Genomic DNA, 27,105 nt, shown 5'->3' on the forward strand with positions numbered 1-27,105 from the left:
CTGAAAATATAAATTTTTTTGGTTGCAGCCACTGAAGCACAGAGGCCAGAAAAATTATGCCATATAAATGCAGAAAATATGCATTTTTTTGGTTGCAGCCACTGAAGCACAGAGGCCAGAAAAATTATGCCATATAAATGCAGAAAATATGCATTTTTTTGGATGCAGCCACTGAAGCACAGTTGCCAGAAAAAATATGCCATATAAATGCTGAAAATAGTCATTTTTTGCCATACGTTGACCTTGTAGACATTGTTTGCCCAGTTTTTTTGGTTGCAGCCACTGAAGCACAGAGGCCAGAAAAAATTAAACCAGTAGGGTTTGCACCCTAGTTTGTAACGGTGGCGGAGGGAGGAGGAGGACGCTAAAGGACAGCTGTGTGTGGAGTCATGAGGCTTGAAGAGAAGGACAGCTGCATAGAAGTCAGAACAAGTCTTCCGGCGTGCAGTAACCCTCCGAGATCCACCCCTCATTCATTTTAATAAAGGTCAGGTAATCGACACTTTTGTGACCTAGGCGAGTTCTCTTCTCAGTTACAATCCCTCCTGCTGCACTGAAGGTCCTTTCTGAGAGCACACTTGAGGCTGGGCAAGACAAGAGGTTCATGGCAAATTGTGACAGCTCTGGCCACAGATCAAGCCTGCGCACCCAGTAGTCCAGGGGTTCATCGCTCCTCAGAGTGTCGATATCTGCAGTTAATGCCAGGTAGTCCGCTACCTGCCGGTCGAGGCGTTCTTTGAGGGTGGATCCAGAAGGGTTGTGGCGCTGCCTTGGACAGAAAAACATTTGCATGTCTGACGTTACAGACTGGCCAAAGGGCTTTGTCCTTGCAGGTGTGCTCGTGGCAGGATTACTGGCACCTCTGCCCCTGGAATGTTGATGAGTTCCTGAAGTGACATCACCCTTAAAAGCATTGTACAACATGTTTTGCAGGCTGGTTTGTAAATGCCGCATCTTTTCGGACTTGTGGTATGTTGGTAACATTTCTGACACTTTATGCTTGTACCGAGGGTCTAGTAGCGTTGCGACCCAGTACAGGTCCTTCTCCTTAAGCCTCTTGATACGGGGGTCCTTCAACAGGCATGACAGCATGAAAGACCCCATTCTCACAAGGTTGGATGCAGAGCTATCCATCTCCGCTTCCTCATTATCAAGGACTGCATCATCCACGGTCGCCTCCCCCCAGCCACGTACAAGACCAGGGGTCCCCAAAAGGTCACCACTAGCCCCCTGGGAAGCCTGCTCCTGTTGGTCCTCCTCCTCCTCCTCCACAAAGCCACCTTCCTCCTCTGACTCCACTTCTGGCACCTCTCCCTGCGTTGCAGCAGGTGCCTGGGTTCGTTCTGGTGATTCCGACCAGAAATCGTGCGCTTCCAGCTCCTCGTCACGCTGGTCTACAGCCTCATCTGTCACTCGTCGCACGGCACGCTCCAGGAAGAAAGCGAAGGGTATTAGGTCGCTGATGGTGCCTTCGGTGCGACTGACCATATTTGTCACCTCTTCAAAAGGTCGCATGAGCCTGCAGGCATCGCGCATAAGCACCCAGTAACGGGGGAAAAAAATCCCCAGCTGTGCAGATCCAGTCCTACCACCCAGTTCAAAAAGGTACTCGTTGACGGCCCTTTGTTGTTGCAGCAGACGTTCCAACATAAGGAGCGTTGAATTCCAGCGAGTCTGGCTGTCAGAAATCAAACGCCTGACTGGCATGTTGTAGCGCTGCTGAATGTCAGCAAGGCGTGCCATGGCTGTGTAGGAACGTCTGAAATGGGCCGACACCTTTCTGGACTGGGTGAGAACGTCCTGGAATCCTGGGTACTTGGAGACAAAACGTTGGACTATTAAATTTAACACATGTGCCATGCAGGGCACATGTGTTAAATTGCCTAGTCTCAACGCTGCCAACAGATTGCTTCCATTGTCACACACCACTTTTCCGATCTGCAGTTGGTGTGGGGTCAGCCACCGATCGGCCTGTGACTGCAGAGATGACAGGAGTACAGATCCGGTATGGTTTTTGCTTTCCAGGCACGTCATCCCCAAGACAGCGTGACAACGGCGTACCTGGCACGTCGAATAGCCTAGGGGGAGCTGGGGGTGCACAGGTGTGGAGGAGGAGAAGGAGGACCCAGCAGCAGAGTAAGAAGAAGAAGAAGACGAGGTAGAGAGCGATGGAGGAGTAGAGGTGGTGGCAGAACCGCGTGCAATCCGTGGCGGTGACACCAACTCCACTGTTGTTGTTGAGCTACCCATTCCCTGCTTCCCAGCCATTACCAAGTTCACCCAGTGGGCAGTGTAGGTGACATACCTGCCCTGACCATGCTTGGAGGACCATGCGTCAGTAGTCATATGGACCTTTGGCCCAACACTAAGTGACAGAGATGCGGTAACTTGGCTCTGCACATGTTGGTACAGGTGTGGTATTCCCTTTTTAGAAAAAAAATTGCGGCTGGGTACCTTCCACTGCGGTGTCCCAATTGCTACAAATTTGCGGAAGGCCTCAGAGTCCACCAGCTGGTATGGTAAAAGCTGGCGGGCTAAGAGTGCAGACAAGCCAGCTGTCAGACGCCGGGCAAGGGGGTGACAGTCAGACATTGGCTTCTTACGCTCAAACATGGCCTTCACAGAAACTTGGCTGGTGGCAGATGACTGGGAATGGGAACAGGTGGTCAAGGTGGAAGGCGGAGTGGAGGGTGGTTCAGACGGGTCAAGGAGAGCAGAGGTAGAGCAGTAAGATGCTGGACCAGAAGGAGTGTGGCTTTTAGTTTGCCTGTTGCCTTTGAGGTGTTGCTCCCAAAGTGCTTTGTGCTTGCCGCTCATGTGCCTTCGCATAGAAGTTGTACCTATGTGGCTGTTGGGCTTACCAAGGCTCAGTTTCTGACTGCACTCATTGCAAATTACAATGCTTTTGTCAGAGGCACACACATTAAAAAAATCCCACACTGCTGACTTTTTGGAAGTGTGCGATCTGGCGGTAACAGTAGAAGTTGGCGGAGTTGGCGGTATTGGCGGCAATGGCGGGTGCGTTGGCCGGCTGAACACAGGTGCCGATACATGTTGTTGCCCTGCTGATCCCTGCGGGCTGTCCTCCCTGCTTCTTCTAAGTCTTATTCTCCTACTGCCTCTCTGACTCTCCGTCTCTCCATCTGAACTACCCTCCTCTTGCTCTCTTCTACTAGGCACCCACAAAACATCAATCTCCTCATCATCATTCTCCTCAGATGCATCAATTTCTTCTGACACATCACAGAAGGAAGCAGCAGCGGGGACCTCCTCCTCATCACTCATTATGTCCATCTCTATCGTGTTCTCTGCCAGAATTAAATCTGGTGTAAGGTCCTCATCTCCTTCATCTTCTTCTGGCAATAATGGTTGCGCATTACTCAGTTCAAGAAACTCATTGGAAAATAACTCCTCTGACCCCAGTGAAGAAGGGGCACCGGTGGTGGAGGAAGTGTTACGTGGGTGGCCATAGCAGTGGAGGATGAGGAGGATGTTGTGGTAAAGTTAGAAACGGTAGAGGATGGGGTGTGCTGTGTAAGCCAGTCAACTACCTCTTCAGCATTTTGGGAGTTCAGGGTCATTGGCTTTTTAAAACTGGGCAATTTGCTAGGGCCACAGGATTGCATAGCAGCACGGCCCCTAGCACGGCCTCTGCGTGGCGGCCTGCCTTTGCCTGGCATTATTTTTAAAAAAACAACAACAACAACAAAAACTCAGTTGGTTTTTCTGGAAACGATAATACACACAGCTAGATGGCGGGTTGAAGAAAACACTGTGCAAATAATGCCTACAAGGTCAACGTATACACTACTACAGCGGTGGATACGGATTACGTAAAATATATGAATGCTGCTTGAAAAAAAGTAACTCAAGTGGTTTTTCTAGAGACGATAATATTATCAATATTTAGACAAAATGTGAACAAGCTCACACAGCTCGATGGCGGGTTGAAGAAAACACTGTGCAAATAATGCCTACAAGGTCAACGTATACACTACTACAGCGGTGGATACGGATTACGTAAAATATATGAATGCTGCTTGAAAAAAAGTAACTCAAGTGGTTTTTCTAGAGACGATAATATTATCAATATTTAGACAAAATGTGAACAAGCTCACACAGCTCGATGGCGGGTTGAAGAAAACACTGTGCAAATAATGCCTACAAGGTCAACGTATACACTACTACAGCGGTGGATACGGATTACGTAAAATATATGAATGCTGCTTGAAAAAAAGTAACTCAAGTGGTTTTTCTAGAGACGATAATATTATCAATATTTAGACAAAATGTGAACAAGCTCACACAGCTCGATGGCGGGTTGAAGAAAACAGTGTGCAAATAATGCCTACAAGGTCAACGTATACACTACTACAGCGGTGGATACGGATTACGTAAAATATATGAATGCTGCTTGAAAAAAGTGACTCCGGTGTTTTTTCTGGAGACGGTAATATTATGGATATTTAGACAGAATGTGAACAAGGTCACACAGCTCGATGGCGGGTTGAAGAAAACAGTGTGCAAATAATGCCTACAAGGCCAACGTATACACTACTACAGCGGTGGATACGGATTACGTAAAATATATGAATGCTGCTTGAAAAAAGTGACTCCGGTGTTTTTTCTGGAGACGGTAATATTATGGATATTTAGACAGAATGTGAACAAGGTCACACAGCTCGATGGCGGGTTGAAGAAAACAGTGTGCAAATAATGCCTACAAGGCCAACGTATACACTACTACAGCGGTGGATACGGATTACGTAAAATATATGAATGCTGCTTGAAAAAAGTGACTCCGGTGTTTTTTCTGGAGACGGTAATATTATGGATATTTAGACAGAATGTGAACAAGGTCACACAGCTCGATGGCGGGTTGAAGAAAACAGTGTGCAAATAATGCCTACAAGGCCAACGTATACACTACTACAGCGGTGGATACGGATTACGTAAAATATATGAATGCTGCTTGAAAAAAGTGACTCCGGTGTTTTTTCTGGAGACGGTAATATTATGGATATTTAGACAGAATGTGAACAAGGTCACACAGCTCGATGGCGGGTTGAAGAAAACAGTGTGCAAATAATGCCTACAAGGCCAACGTATACACTACTACAGCGGTGGATACGGATTACGTAAAATATATTATGGCTGCTTGAAAAAAGTGACTCCGGTGTTTTTTCTGGAGACGGTAATATTATGGATATTTAGACAGAATGTGAACAAGGTCACACAGCTCGATGGCGGGTTGAAGAAAACAGTGTGCAAATAATGCCTACAAGGCCAACGTATACACTACTACAGCGGTGGATACGGATTACGTAAAATATATTATGGCTGCTTGAAAAAAGTGACTCCGGTGTTTTTTCTGGAGACGGTAATATTATGGATATTTAGACAGAATGTGAACAAGGTCACACAGCTCGATGGCGGGTTGAAGAAAACAGTGTGCAAATAATGCCTACAAGGCCAACGTATACACTACTACAGCGGTGGATACGGATTACGTAAAATATATTATGGCTGCTTGAAAAAAGTGACTCCGGTGTTTTTTCTGGAGACGGTAATATTATGGATATTTAGACAGAATGTGAACAAGGTCACACAGCTCGATGGCGGGTTGAAGAAAACAGTGTGCAAATAATGCCTACAGGGCAAATAATGCCTAAAAGGTCAACTTATACACTACTACAGCGGTAGTAAAATAAAAAAAGTAAAATAAAAAAAAAATGAATATTAAAAAAAAAAATTAAAGTTGGTGCTGCTGAACTACTAGGAGCAGCAGATTAGCACACCAGTCCCACTCCCCAACACTGCTAGACTAATAGCACTGGGCTCTTATAGTAGTAGTAGTAGTAGTAGTAAAACAACAAAAAAATAAATAAAAGCAGTCCTTACAAGGACTACTGTTATTGCAGCAGTCAGCAGATGAGATCAGAAGCAGGACAGCTGCCCACTGCAGCTACATACAGAGCACTGCAGTAGAAGGTAGATTACTAGCCAGCAAAGCTACCTAAGCTTAAATGTCCCTCAAACCCCTGCAGACTTCTGTCCCTCCAATAACAGAGCAGTATCAAAACGATTACTAGCCAGCAAACTTTCAACTGTCCCTGAAATCACTAACAGGCAGCAGCTCTCTCCCTACACTATCTCTTCAGCACACACAGGCAGAGTGAAAAAACGCTGCAGGGCTTCGGTTTTTATAGGGAAGGGGAGTGGTCCAGGGGAGAGCTTCCTGATTGGCTGCCATGTACCTGCTGGTCTGGGGTGAGAGGGCAAAAAAAAGCGCCAACAATGGCGAACCCAAAATGGCGAACGTCGCGCGACGTTCGCGAACTTCCGGCGAGCGCGAACACCCGATGTTCGCGCGAACAAGTTCGCCGGCGAACAGTTCGCGACATCTCTACTGGTTACCCTGCCTCACTATAACTAAACTAGTCCTTCAATTAAGGTAAATCTGAATCCTCAAAATATGATGATATTCATTTGAATCCCAAAACGGAATCTTGGCTTCAGGTGTGTACCTCGAAGAACCATGGAGATTATATTATAATATAATAATATTTCATATTTAGTTAATTGTCTCAAATTTTAAAGATTCCAATGTGTTTTCACATACAATATGCAAAGCTTTTCTCACCTGGGAATATCCCAAAATTGTTAAAATTTGAGCTATGGGCACAGTTGTTTCTGATGAAAGATCCCCAATAAATCCAGCAATTTTTCTCTTTCCCACACAGGAGTAATTGGGAACTGGCTCCCTGGTACCAGATAATATTTGGAACACACTCCTCACAGCCTTCTTTGGGTTCCCACAGGAATCGTATATATGGTATCCCAGAGTCAAGTTGGGTAACCGGGTGGGATCTTTGTTAGTTTGCTCAACTACAAATCGAAAATCAATAAAATGCCTAAAATTCTGTGGGATGGGACTGGAAAAATTAATAATACAGCTCAAAATCATCATGTGACTTAGGCTAAAGATACAAAAGACAAACGTAAGTTAATAAAAAAATTCTTAAAGTTTTCTAATAATTGATATGATTAATTATGCATTTCAGATCTCACATTTTCATAGTATGGATTAATGAATGTATGTAAATGTAAAAGTGCAGGCTGCACCTTTTCAGTTCATTTTGGTTTGTAGTTTATGGCTCAGATTTTTCTTCTTCAAGGTATTCTGCCAACATCATCATTACTCTAATATCAGACATGGGGCTTTTCTCCAGTGGTGGTGAACTGGTGGAGGAAATCTCTGTATCCCCCCCATGTGTGCAGTGAATGGTGGATGCCATTAAAGTCAATGGAAAGAGACATGGGTAGTATGAGCATTGTCTACCAATGAAGAAAAAAAGTGCCATTATCCTAACCCACTGGTCAATTCTGAGAATATAATGAGAATGAGAAATATGTGTAACAGACATGAAAATGTGTTGAAGCAGGTAAAACACACAAAAAGTGTTAACATTTTGCTAAATGGAAACATGATTCTATACATTTTGTTAGACTTGTATAATAAAGAATGGAACAAACATAATCCCTCAACATTCATCTTGTATTATCAGTTAAAAGAATTTTTTTTCCAGAAAATATATTTTTCTATGCAAAATTTGATTAAAAAAACAAAGAAAATGAAAGCAGGGTGGGACAGCTTATGTTGTCCCTAAATATTACTTTCCTAAAGTGCTATTAAGTCTTTTAATGATGGCGGCATAAAGACATTGACCTTTACATCACTTTCTCCTTCTCTATTAGGCACCTATGTAGATCAAACAACGCCTATTTCTGCAGGGAAAATAAATGCAATGCAGGCAGAAATCATTCCAAATCTTTCTCCTTGTTTCTGTGTCTATATCAAATATATTAAATTTCCCTAGTTTCTGATAAATATATAAGGCCCTGGTACTTACTCAATGCACAGGAATCTCTCAGAATCAGTCAACGGAAATGTAATATTAATCATATCTAAATGTGCAGTCATCACTCCTCCAATCATAATGTCTCCTTCTTGTATATATTCATGTTCCTGAACTACTTTAATGATCTCCAGATGACATGATGGATTGATGGGCTGAATCCCAGGTCTGCAGGGTCCCACACACAGGACTATCATGTATATCAGTACTGTTATAGGATTATGGACAACCAGGTCTTCCAGAATTGCACCATAGGACAGTAATATGTACATTATTATACAGTGGAAGGTCAGAATATTTCCCCAGCAGCAGTCAGTAGCACAGAGAGACACAGAGAATCCAGGATTGGGCTGTATGTGTAGAACAGAGTAAGGGGACTGGCTAATCCAACCCTCATTTTATAGAGAACAGACTGACAGTACAAATAGACACAGGCACCAGATGTTTACTCTTAAACATGATATCCATAAATATCTGCTGAACAGAGAAGGCATCACAATAATTATCATCTGAATTTTGTACACTCCAGTGCCCAAGGTGACTTGGGAAAATAAAGTTTATATAAACCAGATGATAAATATACTATGCTAGCTATACTTATAGTTCAATTTGTAGCAAAGTTTGGAAACACTCACAAACGCATCTTAACTGCAGTTAGGCTTTTATTCCATTGCCACACAACATGTTTCGGGCACCTGGCCCTTTCTCAAGTGTGAACATCACATTTTATAACACCACAGTTGTTAACCCGCCCACCAATTACCAAGTGTGTAATTTATTAACCCTTCAGTCCTTGTTCTTGGCTTAAATGGTTGTTAGAGAAAAACGTGCCGTTATTTTGTGTCCATTGTGAGAATTGTCCCAGTCCATATTATCTGTGTTTTCTTTTTTACTTTTTCAACCATAGCCAGAAATCACAGCACAATTTCTACAAACTGTAAAAAATCAATAAAATTCTGTAAAATTCATACATTATTAATAATACAAACACATGGTACTGCTTCACTACTGAGCCTACCACAAATTCACTTAGAGAATTACATGTATATTATTTCTTATAATAACTTTTACTTATCTTACCATTAGCTGGTCTCTATTAAATTGCTATTCTATACTGGACATCCTTTCAGTATCCGTGGAGGAAATTACAACATTTGTTATCCCAAGAATGGTGTAATACTCCAGTGGTCATTCATTCCTATTGGGGCCATCGTATTCATCTTTTTAATCCAATAGGCTTCCTTTTGGGTCAAGATTTTTTTAATATCTCCACCCCTGCTGGGCATTTTTATTTGCTCCAGAGTCATCCATTTAAGTTGTCTAACATTATGTCCCTTAGTATGAAAGTGTCTAGACACACATGTATCAGTTGCAGTTCCCGTTTTAAAGTTTCTTATGTTTCCCCTGTGTTCTTTTATTCTTTCCTTAACTGCTCGAGAGGTTATAGTTCATTATTATTCAGTAACACTTAAAGGGATATATGAAATATATTAAATGCTTATTTTTATTTACTCTACACAAATTTTATTTAATATATTAAAAAAAGTACAATTGTACATCTTTGGCTTCTTTGAATTTAGTTGTGTGCTAGAAATGTTTTCTGCCAGAAACAAATTGTCAAGTAATTGTGAGAAAAAATGTTATTTTACAGTAAAAAAAAGGGGTGGACAGTGTGGATAGAACTAGTGCTACACAAAAGATATTTTAAGCTCTTTAGTCACTAGGCACAAGTCAAAAATTTAATAAAGTAAATATAGAGAATTCTACTTGTGTATGTAGTACGGTGCAACTATATGGCTCTGCTGGGACTTGATCCCAGACATCCTGGTTGTTAGTGCTTCTCCTTAACCACTGGGCCATGTAAGCAGCCAGCATATGTTCCTCTCCCTTCCACCTGCTTCCCTAATGGTGTTCTATCACCCCAGCAGCCTTATTGGTTTGTGTGGGGTCAACCAATCAGGGCTGATTCTACCCTGTATAAGCCTGGCCCTCCTCACAGCCTGTGCCTGAGCTGTTGCATGTCCCTAGCTCTTCTGTTCTTTTCTCTGGCCCTCCAACTACTCTTACACTTGTTCCTACTCTACTAGGTTTACTAGTTTTGTTCTTAGTCCTGCCCTTGTTCTAACTCCTGCACCAGTCTTGCTTCTGTTCCCTACTTAGTCCTGTTCCCTGTTCCAGTTCTCTTCCAGGTTCTGCCTCTTCACTTGTATTGTGCAGTCACCAATTCGCCACCTGCTCTTTTCCAGTCCTGACTCTTCACCCTTGTCTCTCGTCTGAAGTACTTATTCCTTATAGAATCCCTTACAACAGCAGAACAATACAATAACAGACATGGGTCAATACAATCATAAAAATAAATAAATGTACATTTACACTCCAGATCAAGTGCTAACAGTTCATCCAAGAGGAAGGAGGTCCTGACCCATAGATCCTACAATCTAAATGGGTGGATAACTTACAGACACAAATATGAGGATAATAAGTTAAGCAGGTTACTTTCAGGCTCTACCTGGGATCAAACTCTGTACTATACACTCACAAGCTCCTGCATTATTTCATTGAGCCACTGGAGACCTTTGGAATCTTATGCTACTGGTATGATTAAAGACCTTCTACCTTATACGTTTGCTCACCTCCTCCTCCTCCTCCTTGCTCTACCAGGTGTTGGTAATTTGCTAATTAAGGGGCTTTATAAGCCTGTTGCTAATGATACCCCAGGGCTTGATCATTGAAGCTCCCAAGCTAGATCCAGCATACTTCTTGTTTCTGTGACTCCTGATTCCTGCCTTGTTCCCTGTTCCCTGCTTCCATTTACGATTTGATCTCCTGGTATTTGACCCCAGCCTGTCTCTTCGACCATTCTCTGCCTTCTTCCTGCCCCTGACCTCGGCCAGATTACCGGACTCTCCAAGTTTGCCGCCAGTTCTGACCTTTTGCCTATTCTTTGGATCACTCTTGCCTGCAGCCTGCCTCTGACCACTGAGTAATAAGACTTTTGTTTTTCTTGAAAATAACCAGTTGTGTTGCCTGCAGTTAAATTTAATAAATCTTCCACGCTACAACATGTTTCCTGTGTATCAGCACCTCAAATTCCCGCTGTTTCCATGTTACACAGCATCTAGGCTCTTACCTGTAAGCCACTCACCTGTGGCCAAGCCTGACAGTTACAGTGGTTGCCACTGCTTCATAAATGACTCCCCAAAAGGCAGTCCTTAAGTTCATTTTATAAGAGACTGAGTATAGATTCTTTCTGTAAGAATTCAGGGATGGCATTCGCAATATAAGGAGATGGAAAAGAGAAAATGTTTAAGTGGGACATAGCAGTGAAAGTGAAGTGAACATGGAGAATAACAGATATTCGGCCAGGAATGTACAGAAACACAAGGGGTGTAGTGAAATGCAGGTGAAAAAGCCATGATAAGCAGTTTATTCATTATTCTTTGCTCTATGGGAATTCCTGATAAAGATTTCAGCAGGAGAGGGAATAGTTCAGACTTAGATGAGAGGAGAGGAGAGGAATTCTAGAAGTAGAGAATACTATACTAGAGTACTATAGTTGTGAAAGTTAAGGAGGGATTTAGCTTATATTGCCAAAAAGAAGTTATAGGTTTTGACAGTGGTGTTAATATAACATGAGTTTATAGGCATTGTCATGTCATGTCTCCAGCATATGCCTTTACCTTGCTTTTGGATTTCCTTATTCCTTTGCTGTGGGCTCCCTCCTATGGACACTTTCTGTAAGTTCACAAGGTCATTTATTCTTCACCCATAGTGCTATCAGCAGTATTCTGAACTAATTAGGCTACCGTACTGCCACCATTGACCTAATGCAATGCCTTGTGGGACCCAGGACTCCATTTTACTCTATTTTTAAAAGCATCCCTAGAAAAACTTGCCACAGAAAGAGAAGCTGCAGCGGCGATTGCAGAGGCAGAAGCTCTGGAGTTGATTGTGTACCCTGACAGCGAAAGATACAGCAAAGTGCCTGATCTGGAGATTGAACCCCAAGATCCACAACAATGCACCAAATAGTACGTCTACCAGCACTCCAAACAGGATACAGATTCTGTTTCAGCACAACAACCAGACCAACATGCTGCTCCAGGGCCAGACCATGGATGTTATACACCCCCAAAGGCCAGCAGCAAGTCACAAGGGCACCAAAGAGACTATGCTGAGCAAAGTGATCCTGCCTACAACACCCACTTCAGCCAGGTACCCAAGCCTAGGGTTAACCCTGCACCTACCTCCTCAGCTGTGTCACAACGGTATGTCACAGTCCAGCCTAAGAGAGAACCTCCAGACAGGTATGACTATTCAACACCTTCTCACTATTACACTCATCCACCCTCTTATCCTGGTAGTAACCAGGTAACAATGGACTTTGCCAAGTTCTTTGCACGACGTGAGCTAGTCACAAAAGGACTTGAAAAGTTCAACGACTGCCCAGAAGGCTTTAGTGCCTGGCGATCCTCCTTCCAAAACACTATCAGAGACTTAGACCTTTCATACAGTGAGGAAATCAACCTCCTTATCAAATACCTAGGAACTGAGTCTGCAGAGCATGCCAAAAGGATCAGAGTCATTAACATAAATCACCCAGAACTGGTCTCAGAATGATCTGGCACAGACTTAATAAGTGCTATGGCTCAGCAGAGGTTGTAGAAAATGCACTCTTCAAGAAGAATTGATGACTTCCCTAAAATAACCAATAAAAGTTACCAAAAACTTAGGGAATTAAGTGACTTGTTAATGGAAGTACAAGTAGCCAAAGCTGAAGGAGACTTACAGGGGCTTGCATTCCTAGACACAGCCAGAGGTGTTAACCCCATAGTACAAAAATTGCCCTATAACTTACAAGAGTGGTGGATGGCACACGGGTCAAAATTCAAAGAAATGCAATGTTCCATATTTCCTCCTTTCACCGTATTCATGGACTTTGTATACCAACAAGCCAAGATGAGAAATGACCCCAGCTTTGATTTCACTTTGCCACATACCAACCCTTCAGTACCTAATACTCACAAAGCAGCAGTAACAGTACACAAAACGAATGCTTCCTCTTTAGATTCCTTTCACAGATCTGCAGAACCTTCTCATGAGGGGACAAGGAAAAAAGACCATGGGAAGCAGTGTCCTTTACACCAGAAGCCTCACCCCCTTCTGAAATGCAGAGCCTTCAGAGAGAAGTCCATAGAAGACCGCAAAGCTTTCCTAAAGGAAAACAACATATGCTACAGGTGCTGTTCATCAACATCTCATCTTGCCAAGGACTGTAAGGTCAGTGTAAAATGCATAGAATGTGACAGCACACATCACAACACAGCTTTACACCCTGGGCCAGCCCCATGGACCAAGAGCGCCAGCAAGCATGGCGGGGAGGAAGATAGCACTGTCACAAACACACAAGAAATCACTTCCCAATGAACAGAAATCTGCAATGGTGCCATAGGAGCCAGATCCAAAATTTGCCTGGTCAGAGTATACCCGACAGGCCAAACAGATAAAAGCATTAAGCTCTATGCAATCCTGGATGACCAGAGCAACAGATCTTTAGCCTGCCCAGCCTTCTTTGATGCATTTAAAATCAAGGGCCCAAACACTCCTTACTCTCTAAAGACATGCTCAGGAGTTGTCGAGACAGCAGGAAGAAGGGCATCCGGATATCAAGTAGAGTCCATAGATGAAAAGGTATGCCTACCCTTACCAACTATAATTGAATGCATCCAGATCCCAGATAAGAGATCTGAAATCCCTACACCGGACATAGCTAAGCATCATGTGCACCTGAAACGCATAATGCACATAATCCCCGAACTCGACCCTAAGGCTCAGATAATGCTTCTCCTTGGAAGGGATATCCTGCAGGTCCACAAAGCAAGGGACTAGATAAATGGCCCTTACAATGCACCTTATGCCCAGAAGCTAGACCTCAGAAGGGTCAAAATTGGAGATGCTTGCCTTGGAATTGTACACAAACCAGCCTGCGTAAACAGCATGCTCACAAATACATTAGAGAATGGACGCCCCTCCATTTTTCCACCATGCCACATTCAGTTCTTAATAAAAGAAAAACATTACAGCAGCAGCCTCAGACACACACCCCTGCACCTTTCTGATGATAGTTTCACCCATGAGAGTGATCAGGATCATTTAGGATGCACAGTGTTCCAGAGAACAACCATTTAGCAATGTCTATTGAAGATAATCTCTTTCTAAAAATGATGGAATAAGAACTAGTTAAAAACAATTCAAACAGTTGGATTGCCCCCCTACCCTTTAGGCCTCAGAGACAACGCCTACCTAATAACAGAGAGGAAGCCCTTAGACATTTTGTCAGGGCCGGCACCCAATACCAGAACAAGTGCCAAGCACCCTGGTCTCGGCTCAGCTTCACCAGTAGTGTGACCACCGTTGGGCTTCGGGAGGAGCGCTCAGCTTACTTGGGTGCCACCTGGACTTAACGAGGGGTGCAAGGCGAGATGTTCTGGCTGGCAAAGGGGCACGGCTCTTTAGCAGAGTCTTTAGGCCAAAGGTCACGGTACAGAGGTCAAGGCAAGCGGATGGTCAGACATGCTGGGTCGAGGCAGGCAGATAACAGATCCGTCAGGCAGGCAAGGGTCAAAACCGGGTATCGATCAGGCAAATGGGATCAGGCAAAGAGTGGTCAAAGTTCAGGCTGGGTCAATATACAGAGTTCACAGTAGTCAGAATACAGGCAGGGTCAAACACGGATTAACAAACAGATCTAGGCTCAGGAACAGAAAGCACAATGCTACGAGCACCAGGATAATAATCCTATCACAGGCAGCAAGAAGGAAGCAAAAAAGGAATGTCCCTTTTAAACTTTCAAATTTCGCACCATTGCGCTCTGACATCATCACGCCCAGCGCGCATGCGCCTACTAAACCCGGAAGTGCACACCGTGTGCTCACTAGGCAGAACCCGGCGCATGAGAAGAGGAGTGGCGGCCGTCCCCGCCTCACCACTAGACCACCAGGGTTAGTAATATTCCTTACACATTTCTCTTCTGTAAAACGCAACTTTCAAAGAAAACCAGAGATGAGAGATCACTTCTTTTCTTTCATGGAAAAAATATTTGAGAATAACCATGCAGAGATAGCACCCACCCTCAAAGACTCAGTGGAATGCTGGTACCTACCAATATTTAGGGTGTACCACCCAAAGAAACCAGGACAAATTAGAGTGGTCTTTGATTCCAGTGCCAAATTCTATGGTGTTTCCCTAAATGATGTTCTCCTCACAGGCCCTGACCTCAATAATAAACTTTTGGGAGTTCTCCTTCGTTTCCGCAAAGACCTCAATAATAAACTTTTAGGAGTTCTCCTTCGTTTCCGCAAAGACTCTTTTGCCTTTATTGCTGACATTCAACAAATGTTTCATTGTTTTCTTGTCAGAGAGAAAGACAGAAATTTCCTGAGATTCCTTTGGTTCAGAGATAACGATCCTTCTAAAGACATCACAGAATACTGCATGAGGGTGCACATCTTCGGCAACAGTTCTTCACCTGCAGTTGCAATCTACGGGCTCAGGCGCTCTGCTCAGGAATGTGAGGTAAGGTACGGGTCAGATGTTGCACAGTTGGTAGAAAGAGACTTCTACGTGGATGACTGCTTAAAGTCCTCACCCTCAAGTGAAGCCACAGTTAGCCTTTTCAAAAGAGCACAAGAAGCACTTGCCTGCTCCAACCTCAAGCTCCAAAAAATAGCTTCCAATAGCAAAGCAGTGATGGAAGCCTTCCCTTCCCAAGACCATTCAAATGATCTAAGAGACTTAGACTTGGGAGCTGATTCCTTATCTGTGCAATGGAGCCTTGGGCTTCTGTGGGACTTCGAGTCTGATACCTTTGCCTTCCAAGTAAACAGAGAAGAAAAACCCTTCACTCGCAGAGGTATTCTGTCCACAATAAATAGCCTGTGTGATCCCCTAGGAGTGCTCCTGTCACAATACAAGGTAAAGCACTTTTAAGAGACTTAACCCTGGAAACATTTGATTGGGACACCCCACTAGCTTCTGACAAAGGTAATTTGTGGGGAGAATGGAGAAGTTCCCTAAAGACTCTCGACAACCGTCCATATGCCCCGGTACCTTCTACAGAGGTACAAAGCCAAAGACTTTGTGTGTTCTCTGATGCTTCGGTTAAGGCCATAGCTGCTATAGCATACCATAAATCTGTGGATATCTATGGACAATGTCACATTGGGTTTGTTATGGGCAAGGCAAAACTGGCGCCAATCCCAGAACACACTATACCCAGACTAGAACTCTGTGCTGCAGTCTTAGCCATAGAGCTAGCAAGGCTCATCACAACTGAGACAGGCATAGAACTCAAAGAGACTGTATTCTACACAGACAGCAAGGTAGTACTAGGCTACATCTATAATGAAACCAGAAGGTTTTATGTTTTTGTCAGCAATAGTGATGGGCGAATTTGCGCCATTTCGCTTCACCGGAAAATTTGCAAAACTGCGAAAAATTCGCAAAACTTTTTTGACGCCCGTTTTTTGGCGATTTTTTCTGACTGAATTTTTGCGGGCGTTTCGCAAATTTATTCGCTGGTGGCGAATAGCACAAAGTTGCACCTGGCGAATAAAGTCAACCATCACTAGTCAGCAACAGGGTGCTCAGAATCAGATGATCCACTCATCCAGGACAGTGGAACTATGTACCCACGGACTGCAACCCTACAGATTATGCAACTAGAGCTGTTGCCGCAAGTCAGCTTAAAGACACGTCTTGGCTCACAGGACCAACATTCTTGTACAACACAGAGCAAACGAATCCTGAAACCGAGACATTTGAACTAGTAGATGCCAACTCAGATGGTGAAATTTGTCCACAAGTGTCTACATGTCATACAACGACCACTGACAACCAACTTAAATCCAGTAGATTTAACAGATTCTCAACTTGGAAATCAATCATATGAGCTGTCACTTGCTTAACCCACATAGCTCACTCCTTCAAACATACTTCATCTACAAATGTTAGTACCTGCAAAGGATGGCATTACTGCCAGAAAGTCTACACAATGGCAGAACTTCAGAAAGCAAAATATGTCATCATCCGCACTGTACAACAAGAGACCTATTCCAAATAGATTGACTGTATCAGAGGAAACAAGCCTGTTCCCAAAGATAGAACTTTAAGGAAGCTTCACTCATTCCATGACCAAACTGACCTATTGATAGTAGGAGGCCATCTTGCAAATACCTTCTGGGACAGATGGAGAAAGCAATACATCTCTTTTTTTTTTTAATTATAAAAAATCAAAGTTTATTTAATATACATAAAAAATCAGATTACAGTAAGTGTGGACCCTGGCTGTTCACTTAACGTGTTTCGTGGCGTCCTGCCACTTCATCACGGCTTTATCTGGCCTTTAATAGATTGAGTGAGAAAGAGCACATGTATAGTACCTGAGGTTGTTATTTAAATTGATCGTATTGCTATATAATACACAAAAGGCCATCAATATCTTGTAAATGATACCCTTATAAACGGTCAGTTCTGCTGTCATCAGTTATAAACGGTCAGTTCTTATATCATTTCTGTCACATGACTCACTGAAATTTGTGTATTATAATAAACAAAGTACCCGCAGTTGCAAATCACGAGGACACTAGAAGTTACCTCGGAGTTCCATGACCTGTATAAAAACACTCGGCCTTATAAACTCCTCGGTAACTTATAATATCCCTATATTTTACAAGAGGGGGTACTTCATTCACCATATAAACCACAGACAGATAAATAGATGAGCTTCTTGTCAAAATATCTTGAAAATGCTGTAATCTCTACTTTCCAACCACTTTGCAAATGGCAAACTACCAAGCCCAACCTCAAACCTAGTAATGTTGTTCTGTTTATAGACTGTCAAAGAAACAAATGGCCCTTAGGTCTGGTCACCAAAACATTTCCAAGTAAGGATGGAAGAAAAGTTGAGGTCAAAACCTCCAAACAAGGAGAAACAAAATTGTTCTTCAGACCAGTAACAGAACTAACTTTATTGTTGTCTCCCGAAGAAAGTGGTGACATCCATAGATGCCAAACAGGGAGTGTCATGTCTCCAGCATATTCCTGTACCTTGCCTTTGGATTTCCTTATCCTTTACTGTGGGCTCCCTCCAATGGATACTTTTTGTCAGTGCACAAGGTCACTTATTCTTTACTCCATGGTACTTTTAGCAGTATTCTAAACTAATTAGGCTACCGTACTGCCACCATGTGACCTAATGCAATGCCTTGTGGGAGCCAGGACTCCATTTTACACCATCCATGCTGCTGAGAAGACACAGTTTGCATCTCTCCCTATAATAGAATTGCTGGTAAGCTAAATAGTTGCACCAAGCACCTTTACAACTGCCAGCACCCCTCAGAGACATTGCTGCATAGACATTTCATGCCAGCTAGCATTTTTGATGTTGCATGTATATGCATATATGTTCATTTGCATGTTTTTATAGTTCATTGCAAAGCTTACTCATTATATTTTCTGTTATTGTATTACAGTTTCACCTCTTATTCCACTTGCCTATCCAGTAAAATCTACAGACTCCAAGCTTAGTCTCTTTATTGGATTGTGGGAAGGTTTAGCTGCATGTCAAACTACACACTGCCCCAGGGTAATACATAGCGAGGACAGAACAGTCTCCTTTGAGATTCTGTTGCAGAAGCAATTCTATAAGGGAGGAACTAAAACACTACATTTCAGACGTGCAAACTGTGACAGTATAAGGGCATCTCTGCAACATATTGAGTGGGAAATGCTTTTCACTGGGTTAAACACAGAACAAAAATAGGGAGTCTTTAAAATTCTGCTTAATAAATATACATGTGAGTATATCCCCCTTGTAAGCAAGGAAAGTTTTATTTTTAGTTCAATAGAAGCGTTGGTGTTGAGGTGGGAAAGAAAAGAAGTGCTTTTAAGGCTTTCAAGTTATCTGGGATAGCCGAATCATTTATAAGGTACAAGGAGGCCAATAAATCATGCAAAAAACTATAAGGCAAGCTAAAATTGATATAGAAAAGGATATTGCAGCAAGCAGTAAAAAAAATTATTTTTTAAATATGTTAATAGTAAAAAAATGAAGCAGGAAGGGGTGGGACCCTTACTATCAGAGGGGGGTCAGTTGGTTGATGAAAACAAAATAAAAGCGCAGATTCTGAACTAATTCTGAACTAATATTTCATCTGTCTACCCAAATGAGGAACCAATAAGTGAAGGTTTCCTTCTTAATAGTCCCAATTCTAGTAATACAACTAATGATGCATGGTTCACACATGAGGAAATTCAAAAGAGACTAGAACATGTTAAGATTAACAAAGGTCTGGGGCCAGATGGTATTCATCCCAGGGTAATTAGCGAGTTTAGCTCTGTGATTGCCAAACCTCTTTACTTAATTTTTCAGGATTCATTGAGATCTGGCATAGTGCAGAGAGACTGGTGAATTGCTAATGTGGTGCCTCTATTCAAAAAAGGATCCCGTTCTCAGCCTCAAAACTATAGGCTAGTTTGTCTGATGTCAGTGGTAGGAAAGCTTTTTGAAGGGTTAATAAAGGATAAGATACTGGACTTCATAGCAAATCATAATACTATAAGTTTGTGCCAGCATGGTTTCATGCGCAATAGATCTTGCCAGACTAACTTAATTTATTTTTATGAGAAGGTAAGTAGAGACCTCGATTCTGGGATGGCAGTGGATGTGATTTACTTAGACTTTGCTAAAGCATTTGATACAGTGCCACACAGAAGGTTACTGGTTAAATGAAGGAATGTTGGCCTGGAACATAGTATTTGTACCTGGATAGAGAACTGGCTAAAAGATAGACTACAAAGAGTGGTGGTAAATGGAATATTTTCTAATTGGACCAGTGTTGTTAGTGGAGTACCGCAGGGCTCTGTACTAGGTCCCTTGCTTTTCAACTTGTTTATTAATGACCTGGAGGTGGCCATTGAAAGTACTGTTTCTATTTTTGCAGATGAGACTAAATAGTGCAGAACTATAGGTTCCATGCAGGATGCTGCCACTTTGCACAGTGATTTGTCTAAACTGGAAAACTGGGCAGCAAACTGGAAAATGAGGTTCAATGTTGATAAATGCAGGTTATGCACTTTGGCAAAAATAATATAAATGCAAGTTATACACTAAATGGCAGTGTGTTGGGAGTTTCCTTAAATGAGAAGGATCTAGGGGTCTTTGTAGATAACAAGTTGTCTTATTCTGGGCAGTGTCATTCTGTGGCTACTAAAGCAAATAAAGTTCTGTCTTGTTTAAAAAAGGGCATTAACTCAAGGGATGAGTATGGGGGCAGTTTTGGACTCCCGTCCTTAAGAGGGATATACAGATGAAGCCACTTGGATTTGTGAGTTAAATGCGTCATGACTCAGGGTTAATTGAAGAAACTGGGTTATCTAAAGTCATCTTAACTCATTTAATGCATTTAACCTTTTCATTAGCATACCAAAGCACCATTGTTCACAATGGTGAATGCTTTAATTAGATGGGATGTTGTGACACAGTTTTCTGTGTTAAATGAGATAAATGGGATATCTGTGTTTAGTTATTCTGTGTCAAACAGACAAACCAAAGTGGCTGCATCTGTAAATGAGCCGGAGAGAGTGCAGAGACTAAGTGCAACTAAACTGGTTAGAGGGAGGGAAGAGTTAAATTATGAGGGGAGACTGTCAAGGTTGGGGTTGTTTTCTCTGGAAAAAAAAGTCGCTTGCGAGGGGACATGATTACACTTTACAAGTACATTAGAGGACATTATAGACAAATAGCAGGGGACCTTTTTACCCATAAAGAGAATCACCGTACCAGAGGCCTCCCCTTCAGACTAGAGGAAAAGAAGTTTCATTTAAAGGAACAGAGTAGGGGGTTCATCACAGTGAGGACAGTGAGGTTGGGGAATGCACTGCCGGGTGATGTTGTGATGCTGATTCTGTTAATGACTATAAGAGGGACTTGGATGATTTCTTGGACAGACATAATACAAAGGCTATTGTGATACTAAACTCTATAGTTAGTATAGATATGGGTATATATCATTTATGTGACAGTAGGGAGGGGTGTGTGTATGGGGCTGGGTTTTCATTTGGAGGGGTTGGACTTGATGGACTTTGTCTTTTTTCAACCCAATTTAACTATGTAACAGTTCATTTAAATGTTAACCTTATTATTAAAGAACTTGAATCAAGAACTATTTAGAAACATAATTAAAAACTATCTGGCTTTGATTCCAAATATATGGGATTTTACACTGATTTCTAGTCTATACTAAATAATATAAACTTTGGCAGAAATATACAGCCTATAAGACTGACGATGTCAGAACAGCAAATATCTCCACTCACTCTGGTTTTTGCCTTTTGATCTTTATGTTTTTTCCCTCTTCTACTTTGCCAGACTTTGTCTCAATTGGTGCTTTTTTTCCCATAGAGCAGTGCTTTTTTACAGAATTCCAGTTTCAGTGCAATTTATGTCTATTTTTGTATCTTTTTTTATCAGAGCCAGCTGGGTGGGCATATTGGTGCTTCCCAAAACTACTACAAGTGCAAACAGAGTGCATGGGTTTAATAAATGTTTATGAATAGCTGCTATATCTGCTCATTATTATGTTCCTCAACTAATATTTCTGTGCTTTATTGGTCAATAGAAACTCTTTCCACTCTCTGATAATTCCCCCAAACACAGACATATTTCTATTTAGATTACTTGGAGCAGGAACTTTAATTGTGTCATTTATTATGTAGGTTGTAAGGTTTTCTTTCCAAGTAAATGGGATTTTGTGTTCATTTCAGGTTTAAACAAAATTATATAACATTTGGGCAAAAATATACAGGCTAAAAGTCCAGCACTTGAGGTGAGTATGGCAAATATCTCCACACACACAGTGTTTTTGCCTTTGGTGCTCAGATAGGCCGGGATCATTGTGATCCAAACACTGCAGAAGAGCAACATGCTGAAAGTGATGTACTTGGCCTCATTAAAACTGTCCGGTAATGTCCGAGCTAAAAATGCTAAAACAAAACTAACAGCTGCCAGAAGCCCCATATACCCAATAACTGAGTAAAAGCCAATAGCTGAGCCCTCATTGCACTGAATGATGATGGTTCCAGGGTAAGTGTGAAGTTCCAGTTCCTGAAAGGGAGGAGAAATGGCCAACCAAGTCATGCAGATTATTATTTGAATGGATGAGCAGAATAAGACTACAGAGTTGGACAGTTTGACTCCCACCCATTTTCTCCATGAGCTCCCTGGCTTGGTGGCTTTGAAAGCAACACAAACCATGATAGTCTTGGCCAGGAGAGAAGAGACAGCTATGGAGAAGGTGATTCCAAAAGTGATGTTACGCAGCATGCAGGTTATATCCACAGGGCGACCGAGGAACAGAAACACACTGGGGAAGCTCAGCTTGATGGAGACAAGGAGGAGGAAGCTGAGGCTCCTGTTGTTGGCTCTCACAATGGGGGTGTCCCAGTATGAAATAAAAACTCTTAATATTAGTAGATTTATAATGAAAAGAAGAATAGAACTAGATGAAATAAACACAGAAATGTGATCATTTGTGTATGAAAGAAAATCTTCCTTCCGTGCAATACAATGATTCTTCCCCTCATTGGGCCACTCCATGTCTGGGCATTTGAAGCAGCTTGTGCTGTCTGTAATGATGGAAGATACAGCAAATTAAGAACAAATTATATTGCTAAAAATATTCTGTAAATATATTATGAATATGATCAAGCTGTAAATGCTGAACTAATAAATATTAATAATAAAAAAGATATGGCTGGACTGGTCAGTGATGTAACTAGGGATGAACAATTTTTTTCTCCGTGTTTCGCCATGGAAATCACACCCATAGACTTAAATTGCGTTGCATATAGAACTCAATAGGATATGTATATGTATAGAACTAACAGGAAGTGACATCAGAGTGAGATACCATAAAGTGTCTACTGCAGTAAAGTACATAAAAGATCTAGTAAAGTTATTCACATTCAAGGTAATGTTTCATTATTACAAAATTAAAGGAACTCATTTGTTAAAATTAGAATTATTTGCTTTTATTGGAAGATGGCTTTCCCTTAATTCTGAACTTTCTGTATAAAATATGAAGTAGAAAAAAAATATTATTTGCTTTTTTTAATTGATCCTGGTACTGCTTGAAGAGTGCTATAAAAAACATTTCCCCTGTATTGCTTTAAGTGTATGATGAAATAAATAATGCTGATGCAATAGGAAAATGTTTTCTGTAGAGCCCCTCTTACTATATTGTCAGTCTAAATTGTGATGTATATTTACTGTATATACCAGTTATATTGGAGATCTCTCCCTCAGAACACAAGACACAGTCATAACAGCAGGATTGGGCACTGGAACTTGGTGCCTTCCTGAAGCCGGGGAGACAGTTGTCTGAACATTGAGCTCTTGGGATCTGGAAGGATCAGAATCAAAATGAAGACACAGATCAGCATTACAGCACTAGTTATGTTGTCATGGTACTTAGCAAGACAATGAAAAAATATTTTAGAAGTGTAGGGAACCCATAAATTAGTCTCCTAGTATTATTTGGCAGGAAGTTCCCTAGTGTTATAGACTCCTAAACTGGGTCCTACAATACTGTTAAATACAGGAGGGGGACATGTTTACTGATCCTGCCTTTAGTTATGCCCCTGTAGCTCAACCAGTCTCTAGTAGACGGCACTGTGCTAAAATATATGGTCCTGAGCAGCCATGGGCTCAGGGCCATTTTGTTAAGCCCTTGTCTGAGAAGGCAGGAAGGGTAAAGTGGAACCTATGTCTAGTAAGGATAGGCTACTCACCTTAAAAGGTCACTCTATGAGAGACAGAAAGTCAGACTATTTAGCAACCTGATGCTCCTATGAGGAATGTGAGTGATATTGAGTACCCGGATACTAATTGCCCAGAGTAAGGACTAAGGGGTATATTTATGAAGATACACCCAGCATTCAGCATTTTCATTAAGGGAAATTACGACACCCCTAAATCTATACACTTAGGGGTATATTTATCAAAGTGTGTAGTTGGAGATTGCCACAGTCCTCTAGAGTGAAATTCCTCCACCCTCCATTCATTTCTATAGGATTTTGAAAGGCGTATTTATCAAAGGATGAACTTTCACTTTTGCCCAATGATAAATACTCTTTTAAAAATCCCATATAAATAAATGGAGGGATGTAGTAATTCCCGTTAAGGAAAAGGCTGAATGCTGGGTGTATCTTCATTGCTGCTGTTTATGTTCTGTTCCCTGTTGGGACTAATACTGATGACTGGTACTTGTGATTGTGAGTATATGCCTATTCATTGTTGCTGTATGTTCCTACTTGATCTTTATGTACATTCCTTTGTCAATTATTCTGTTCAATAAACACATTTTCTGGTTAAGTTGCAAGAACCACTGGAGCCCTATTATTGTGCACTATTGTACTATACCCTGTCTCTACACCATTGTGAGGACTTACCCCCTGAGAATTAAAGTCTCATCCAGAGCAAAGTATTAAGGTAAAGCTCATAGTTAGAGAACAGTGCCACTCAATTTACTATAGCGTTACATAAGAATAAAATTATTTTGCAGTGTCCTCTATAATGGTATAAAACATTAATGGATTAGTTAAAAATATGTCTTTGTGTGGAACTGCAAGCAAAGAATATGAACTGTACTATCATATAATCTTTGGGTGCCATGGGGGTGGTGGGAAACTTGAGTTGAAAAGGCAAAGCAGTACCTGTTCAAGAAAAATGTGAGGTGGATGCTTAAGTACATAAAGATGGCACTAGGGTACGGCACTTAAAAATATGGGTTATCCAAAGTCCCTGGGTCCCCCTTGTCTTCTGACTCCCCGGAGTACTAGAAATGACAAATTCTTTTGGTAGATGGGAGTCGGAGCTAAAAAAGCTCAGGGAGACAAGTATTTAACAAAAGATAATATAGTGTAGTATAGTGTATATTTATAGGGCCCTAACTGACCCAACTGTATATAACCACCAGGTGCTGTATTCTCAGTAAAATCAAGCTGTATAGTTTATATTAAAACACCACGTGCATTTTTTCTCTGGTGGGTACTTACAAATGTTTAGTATTATTAAGCGCATATCAATTAACCCAGTTTGGTATCCAGCAAACTAACTTGGGTTAATTGATGTGCGCTGAGTAATACTAAACATTTGTAAGTACCCACCAGAGAAAAAATGCACGTGGTGTTTTCAGTCGGTGTGGCTATGAACTATACAGCTTGATTTTACTGAGAAAACAGATTTAGATATGCCAGTACTAATGCCATCAACCATATATGGAACAAGATAATGAATTCTTACAGTATTGTTCTTCCATGTAGATGAGGACTCCCCAATGAGGTTCTTAATCACCAATCCATTAGCAAATTTGTAGTTATATATCAAGTGTCTAGTGATATATTCCCCATTTTCATTGAAATAGAAAGTCGGACCATCAGAGGAGTTATACGTAAGTGTTTTTAAGTATTGGTGTAACTGTTAGTGATAAAAAATAGAATTTATTAGAATAAAAATGTGCGTAAAATGACTAAAATGTTTAATTTTCTCAAGTACAAACCACTCATTGCATATGTATGGCTGTAAAATCTGTGGGGTAAATGTAAGGACATAATTCTCAGACAGTCGCTTGACTCTCCTGGGTAATGCACACACTGGAGGTAGGAGAGTGCCCAGTTGTAGTTAAAGGACCAGTAACATAAAACATTTTTTTTAAAAAAATACGTTAGTATAGGTCGGGCTCGGTCAGCTCCATCTCTACTGAAACCTGGGAAGCCTGTAACATGGACATGAGCATGATGAATGGTACAAATCCAAATTTGCCAACCCCTGCAGCTGCTCCTTCTCGTTGGTGCGAATGATCTTGTACTCGTTACTCACTGCTGAAGTTTGCGACAGATCGACTGCTTCTGCGGCCAGGTATCCAGCCCCCCTGGAAGCCCTCCTGCAGGAAAAAGAAGGGACATTGCTGCAGGACTGGGAGTGGGACCTATAGCTGATGGTAGTTCTGGAGGAGCTGGTCAGTCCCAGGCGAGCAGTCACAGATACGGCCGCTGCTGTTGGCTGGAGCTGTAGCCCAGAACCCCATAGCTGGAGGGAGATGTGCTCATATAGGTCTGGGCTCTGGGCAGTGGGCTGTACTGCAGGGTGCTCATGTCATAACGGTGCATGTGCACTGGGTGCTAGTTACTGGGGCAGGAGCAGTGAGGAGTCTGGTGGGAGCAGCGTGTAGCGAAAGTTTCTTGATTTCTGTGGCCGCATTCTGTGGAAGCTGTCAGTAGAATATGGGAGGAGAAATCGAGCACCACAAAATGGATCATCGTTGTCACCCTTTTGCCTTTTCTGAAGCGGAAAGCAGAGTTTCTGTAAGTTATTTCTTAATAAACGCTTCACTATTTTAAAGTTTAATTTGTCTTGGTGTTTTTATTTCATTCTATACAAAGAATTTTTTTTAAATTTTTTTTTTTTATAACTCTTTATTTAAGTAGTTTTATGAATTTTACACAAATAATAAGTAGGACAAAATAGGAAACATAAGAAACATAAGAAAACAGAAAAAAAAAAAAAAAAAAAAAAAAACATTATACAGTTGAGAAACTGAAATATGCAAGGTTGTGGATATGATTGACTAAATACAATATAATAGCATAGTGTCTTAAGGTTTCACAAGGTGCAGCCCCACTCCACATCAAGGTTTGGAGTATGGTATCTGGGTAAACCAGTCAAAGAGTGATATGGAGGTAGGAGGTATAGGTCTAAAGTATCGCAGAAAAAAAAATGGAAAGGAGGACTTGGTGCAAAGAGGCCCTGATCAAAGAACGTAGTCGTGTCCATATTCTGCAGTCATAAACTGCGCATGCTGTATAGGCGCTCTGGGCTCCTAAATTCTGGAAGATCATAGTGACTATGCTGTTGTGTGAATGTTGGGAAAATGATATATCCAATTCGTCCATACCTTATCGTAAGCCGAAGTGTTGTGATTATGTATCGCTGACATATATTCCATTCTACGTATGTCTTCCACTTTATCTTGCACTTCAGTCATAGTAGGAGCTAATCTTTGTTTCCACTTTGAACATATAAGTCTCCGAGCCGCTGTCAGTATGTGGTTCATTAACCTTTGATCTG

This window comes from Xenopus laevis, chromosome 1L, assembly GCF_017654675.1.
Source record: "Xenopus laevis strain J_2021 chromosome 1L, Xenopus_laevis_v10.1, whole genome shotgun sequence".
Classification (NCBI taxonomy): Eukaryota; Metazoa; Chordata; class Amphibia; order Anura; family Pipidae; genus Xenopus; species Xenopus laevis.